This window comes from Lutra lutra, chromosome 10 (genome assembly GCF_902655055.1).
Source record: "Lutra lutra chromosome 10, mLutLut1.2, whole genome shotgun sequence".
Taxonomy (NCBI): domain Eukaryota; kingdom Metazoa; phylum Chordata; class Mammalia; order Carnivora; family Mustelidae; genus Lutra; species Lutra lutra.
Window position 1 is genome coordinate 7853375 of NC_062287.1, and position 7043 is coordinate 7860417.

Below are 7043 nucleotides of genomic sequence, written 5' to 3' on the forward strand. Positions count from 1 at the left end.
AAAAGAATGAAAGAAAGTCCAGTATATGTGTGTGTAGGAGGAGGGGTGGTCTGTGGGCTAGGAGTGTGCTCTCCCTGTCTAGCATTCCTCCTTGAGGTCCCTCCCCTCCTCCAGCTCCTGTCCCTAGTCCCCCAACCCCTAGTCTTCTACCATCAGCCTCCAACCATCTTTTCCTCAAGCCGGAGGAGACTCTCAACCTTTAGATGGGAGATTAGAGAAGATCACCTTTAAGGATTCTCCCAAACAGGAGATTTTCTAATTCTGTGAGGAAGTAATTTTTTGTCTGATTTTCTAGAGCAGCCTAAAACTACTGCCCTCCTTTTCAACAGACATTGGTAATAAAGGCTTTCAGTGCTTGGGTAACAATTCCCTTAGAAGTACTGTGTATCAGGGTGCCTAGGTGGCTCAGATGGTTAAGTATCCATCTCTTGATTTCAGCTCAGGTCACGATTTCAGGGTTGTGAGATCCAGGCCCGTATCAGACTCTGCACTGGGCCTGGAGCCTTGCTTGAGATTCTCTCTCCTCCTCTCCTTCTGTCACTTCCCCACCCCTATCTTTTTTTTTTTTTTTTCAAGATTTCATTTATTTATCTGACACAGAGAGATCCCAAGTAGGCAAAGAGGCAGGCAGAGAGAAAGGGGAAAGCAGATTCCCTACTGAGCAAATAGCCCGATGTGGGGCTCGATCCCAGGACCCTGAGATCATGACTTGAGTTGAAGGCAGAGGCTTAACCCACTGAGCTACCCAGGCGCCCCCCTCTCTCTCTATCTTAAAAAAAAAAGAAAAGAAAGAAAAGTGTCTCGTTCTCAAAAGTTCTTATGCCCAAAAGAGCAGCCACACGTGAAGCCAAGCTCCTCTTGGGATAGTGAGTTTAAAACAACTGTGCTAAAAGGTCTAGAATACCTGTGCAGTGATTTGACTCTTTAATCATTGTGAGTTACTTACTAGCCATTAGCTTTCCATCTAGATGAAGAGTCTCTTGGGATAAGGGCACAGTGAGCGGGAATTTCAAATTCTCCATCTTGTTTTTTTTCTGTTTTCTGTCCTCAGCAGTCAGTGCAATATTTGGTGCTCGGTGGGCACCACGCAGCCCTTTGTTGGGTATAAGTGTATGTGTTTTAACTTTGGGGATATGACCCCTAATTAGTCAGCTAAGGACTAGCTCCTATTCACATGACTTAATGAATCAGTGGTGGTTATATGAGCAGGGATTGTTGTAGGAAATGCCAGTCAATAATATAATTAGCACACATGGAAAGCAGCCCAAGCAGAAGACTGGCCTGATGAGAAATGTTAACTTCTGAAGCCAAACTAAGGATGTAGGTTAATAAGGAATTTTTGAGCTGCTTTCATAGGCAAGATGAAATTTGCACAAGAACTCCTTTCTCTTCCTACTCCTGCACATGAAGATTGACTTCTGTGTCTCCCACCTGACTTCCGCTCCCTCCCATTACCACAGAGGAGCCACCCCTTCTCCATGTGCAAATCCGGCCCCTTCATCCATGTCTGGGTTTTCATTTCCCCAACTTCTCAGGAAATGCATGCTATTGTCTCTTGTGTATTGGAGCTGTTCTTTTATTTTTCAAACATGCTCAGTTCTCATTCGCAAAAACAAGACACAACTTTCTCTACCCCATGATCTCCTCAACCTCCTTCCACTTTGCTGAGATTTCTAAAAGCTGTCCTTTGGTATTCTCACCTCCACCTCTGTCCTCAGCCTCATCTGGCTTCTGACTCTTATCATACCAGCAGACAGCTCCTGCGAAGGTCGACTTTGACCTCTCCGTGACTGGCCCCAAAGGATGCTTTCAGTCCTTACCCATTTCACTCAGATTCATTCAGCGCTGCTGACTGACAACTGCTTCCTTTTCCTCTTAACTTTTGTGACTCAACAGTCTCCCAATTTTCCCACGGATCTCCTGGCCATTCCTTCTTTGTCTCCTTCACGGCTTCTTTCTCCCTACCAGGCTATTAAATATCAGAATTCTCAACTCTTCTTTCTAGTGACTTCTCATTGGCTGCTCTGTTTTCTCTCCAGGCTGGTGGTGCTCAAACGTGGCTGCACCCAGGGAATCACATGGGTAGCCTTAAAAAAATAGTGATTCTGGGATCTACCAGAGATCATTATTTCCTTAGTTTTGTGGACAGCCTGGCCATTGAGATTTTTAAAAGCCTCCCAGGAGATTCTAGGGTGCAGCCCAAGAATCCCATCTCTTGGTTATGTCATCCTCACCCAGGGCTTTTATGACAACCTCGATTCAGATGACTCAACAATTTTCATTTCTATCCCAGAAATCCCCTTGAGTTCCTGACCTGTACAATCCACTGTTTATTGACATTTTCACTTTGGTGCTTCGAAGGAGCCTTTCCACCTCCCCAGGCTCACTGCGCATCACACTGTCCCTTGTCACTTGCCCTCCTTCCATGCCCTGATCTTTCCATGCCCCAGATTCTTTGCGCTGCCTCCTCATCCTCTTCTTCATGTAGCTCACTCTCACTGTTTCTGCAGTTCTGAGTCCTCAGACCATTGCCACTTCCTCCGAGAAACCTTTCCTAGTTCCCCAGCGATCTCTCACAGCACCATGTACCATCCTTTCAAAGCACCAATCACAGCTATTATTGTAACTTTGTTAGCATGACTATTTATTCAGTCTGTCTCCATTACTGGGCTAAAGCTGCACATTTTTTTGTTTACCGTTTTACCATGTTTTGTGAAATCTAAAATGCTGACTATAAGATGCATTATTATTTTATGTATTTTATATAATAAAGTATTATATATTATCTTTAAATAATGTGTTATATGTTATACTTAATATTTTGTATAATAACGAAAAAGCACTGACAAGTATAAGATAGCCATCCATCTATTTTAAGAGAAATACAGATTTTAGATTTTACAAAATAAAAAAGAAATGTTATTAGTGAAACACCATATTACTGGAGTATCACACAATGATTAGTCCTAATAGGTACTTACAATATTTCTTTAAAAATTAGGGCGCCTAGGTGGCTCAGTGGGTTAAGCCGCTGCCTTCGGCTCAAGTCGTGATCTCAGGGTCCTGGGATCGAGTCCCGCATCGGGCTCTCTGCTCAGCAGGGAGCCTGCTTCCCTCTCTCTCTCTCTCTCTCTCTCTGCGTGCCTCTCCGTCTACTTGTGATCTCTCTCTGTCAAATAAATAAATAAAATCTTTAAGAAAAAAAATAAAAATAAAAATAAAATAAAAATTAAACGGAGAATTTGTCGGGGTGGAGCTTCTAGTATGTTTGAAAGTTTTATGGAATTAGGGGAAAGAATACTTCAAAGTTGAGAAACCTGGTTTTTGGAAGCAAAGAAGACTCAAAGGTAAAGGTAGCTCATAATCTAAGATGGCACTTGTTTAACAGACTTTATTTTGGAGAGCAGTTCTATATTCATTGCAAAATTGAGCAGAAAGTGAAAAAAGTTCCCATGTCCCTCTGCCCACCCCCCCACATGCATAACCTCCCTATTACCAGCATCCTTCACTGGAGTGGAACATTTGTTACAACCCGTGAGCCCACACCATCCCAGCATCATCACCCATGGTCCACAGTTTACACTCTGGTTTACTCCTGATGTTAAGTATTCATAGGTTTTGTCAAATGTACAATGATACGTGTCTACCATTTAGTATCATGCAGAATAGTTTCACTGCCTCAAAATTTCTCTGTGTTTTATTTCTTCTTCCTCCTGAATCCCTGAAAACCATTGGCCTAATTACTGTCTCCATGATTTTGCCTTTTCCAAAATGTTATATAGTTGGAACCATACCATATTAGCCTTGTCACATTGGCCTCTTTCACTTAGTCATATGCATATAAGATTCTTTCATGTATTTTCATGGCCTGATAGCTTTTTTTCCTTTTTTTTTTTTAAGCTCTCAGTTCTGTTCCATCCTGTGGAGGAACATAGTTAATCCTTTCACCTATATAGTGAAAGTATAACTATAGTACTATAGTTAATCCTTTCACCTCCTGAAGGATATATTGGTTTGGCAATTATGAAGAAGCTACTATTAACATTGGCGTGCAGGCTTTTGCACAACTCTTTTGGGTAAAAAAATACCAAGCAGCATGGTTGCAGGCTCACATAGTAAGAGTATGTTTAGTTTTGTAAGAAACTGTCAAACTGTCTTCCAAAGTGGCAGCACCATTCCTACTAGCAAAGAATGAGAGTTCCTGTTGTTTCACATCTTCAGCAGAATTTTGTGGTGTTAGTGTTTTGGATTTGACCATTCTAATAGGTGTATAGTGGTGACTCCTGTTGTTTTAATTTGCAGTTCAGTAAGAACGTATGATGAGGAATATCTTTTCATATACTTATTTGTCATTTGTATATCTTCTTTGGTGAGGTGTTTGTTCAGATCTTTTGCTCAGTTTTTAACTGGGTTGTTCATGTTTTTGGTTTTGGTTTTTGCTTGAGTTCTTTGTATATTTTGGATAACACTTCTTTATCAGATATGAATTTTGTGACTATTTTTTCCTAGTCTGTGGCTTGTCTTCTCCACATTTTTGGCCTCTTTGTGCAAGTTCTTCAGAGGCAATTTCTGGAGGCCAGATGAGAGAAGCATCAGCCTTGCTTTTTGTTCAGTATCTCCAAAAGAAGAAGGAGCGCCCCTGTGAAATGTCTACTTGTGTCCAAGTGTTCTTTTTCTACTTGCAAGATGCAGGTCAACTGTCAATTTTGTATTCTGATTTAAATAAGAAGGAGACATCTTTTATGTCTGGGTCAAGAAGGGCAACCCCTCAAAAGAAGTAATTTAATACAAATGAGAGTGGCCCAGGAACTCAGTTGAATCCCACACCTTCCTGAAAGGCCTTGCCTATTCATTCCAGAGCTGCACATTTCCAGGTGCACCGGCCAGGACTGACTGATGTCCTAAAACAGCCCATCTCTGAGCTATGATTCCTCCAGGGTTCTCCTGCTCAGTTTCTCTGTAATAGCAGCCTTCTTGGTTGACATTATTATCATTTATTTTCTTTTAATTTCAACCTATAACTCAGCAAAAATTGGAAAGAGAGGAGACTTGAGGCTCCCTCTCTTTTAAAACAAATGATACCTTGTTCCCAGCAAGGTGCAAGTCAAATGGGAGGCATTTTTCAAAAGAAAAAAAGCAATTCCATCCCCTCGGGGACTTTCAGGGAAAAAAGATCTGTGAGTTAATATCTTTCCTCTGGAGTGAACAAAACAGGATAGACAATGAGGAAATTAGGTACTTCTGGGTGAAGTCTTCTGTGTGATTTCATTAGTCATGTTGAAATGAATTAGCAGGATTTGGGGCATCCACCTATTCAAATATAAATATGAAAGCAAAATACTAGGTAAATTGTGTTTTGGGTTTATCTTTTTTTTTCCCTTTAATGTCCCATGCTAACACCTTCTTCACTGAGGATAACAAATGCGAGTTTCTTCTAGGAGTGCTGGTAAATGGACCACTTGGTGAACGAATCACATGGATAAAAAGGCCCATGTTACTCTCTTTATACAATAAATAATGCATATTATGAACTTTACAAGGGAATGAATGAATGCCTTCTAAATAATTGATTTCTGTTTCTTCCTTTTCCCCTTTGGTCTATCTCTCCTTCCTTCTTTCTCCCTTCCTTTCCTCCCTCTCTCCCTTCTCTCTTTCTTTCCTTCTTTTTCTTTTTTTCTCTAGGAAATTAGGACTTCCTGTGCATATTTGATGGGTTTCCTTTCAAATATAAGAGAAAAATGAGTATGATAACTGAACATAATTTTAAAAAAAGAAAGATTTAAAGATTAAAAAAAAGGCAGCTTAGTGAAAGAAAAGAGAGAGAAGTCTGATTTTCAGGTAGCCTTTGCAGACATTTGAGACATGCAGAAAAGGCAAAAATCAAATGTGGAGACTTGAGTTACCAGGTGGGAGGACAGCCTGATTTAAGCAAGCTCCCGAGGTGCTCTGTTTTCTATCAGTTGTGAGAAATTCTGCTCATATTTCCTTCTTTCTTCTGTCTGCTTTGAGAGAAAGAAGGTTGGCCAATCAGTGGTTTTTTTTTCCCCTTCCACTAACACTCAGTTTTTTATCACATAATTTCTTTGATGGGAATAGGGAATATGTCATAGAAATTAAAGTTCCTTTTTTGCCTCATCTATTGTCTTGGGATTGCAGCACACTTTGTATTTGCAAAGCTGTTCATCAGAGCCCTGTGATGCGGATGGATGATTTCCACCTGCATCAGCCCCAAAGAGCTGGGTCGTGCTCTGGAAATTAATAACCCCAATTCTCACTATCTTAAAACAGCATGGATTATTGCTTATGGTTCATACCCATCTTAGACTAGTAAGGTGAACTTCTTATCATAGATACCCAGGGCGGGCGGACAGAAACTCCAGCTTATCATGTACTTTCATGACAGCAGAGGCAGGGAAAGACCTGAGGGCAGGGCCATGGTCTCCGCTCACCTTCAATTGGTCAAAGTGAGTCATAGGGACAAATCTGATATGATGAAGGTGGGGAATTATAAATACTTCACAAAATATTTGTCAACAACCACACCATCCTCCATGATACCTTACAGGCAAGAAACCTAAAGCTCAGAGAGACTAGGACCCTGGCACTGGGTCACCTGGGTGATGAGAAGGAGAGACATGTCTTCTGAGTTCCGTGTTGGGTATCACTGGCCCTTAGTACTTGACCTGTATTTGCAGACCTCCCCACTACCTTCTGAGGGGGAAGACATTACTTACTTCTTGAGTATCACTTACATCTTGTGGTTTATCAAACCCTTTCATTTCAATGTTAAAATCTTATATGTTTTTAAACAACATGTCACATAAGGGTCATGCGGTTATCTGGCTTCATGGTGACGAGACCAGTGGCTCCAGAGTTATGTAACTGAGTAGACAGCCATCTGGTCTAATTTCAGAGAGCTGAAAAGACTCCAGAAGTACTCACCAACCCCTGCTCCTCAATGCCGGAAGCTCCCCTAATAGCTCCTACTATTAATAGCTCTCATTAACTGAGGTGCTTATGTGTCAGGAATTGTGCTAAGTGCT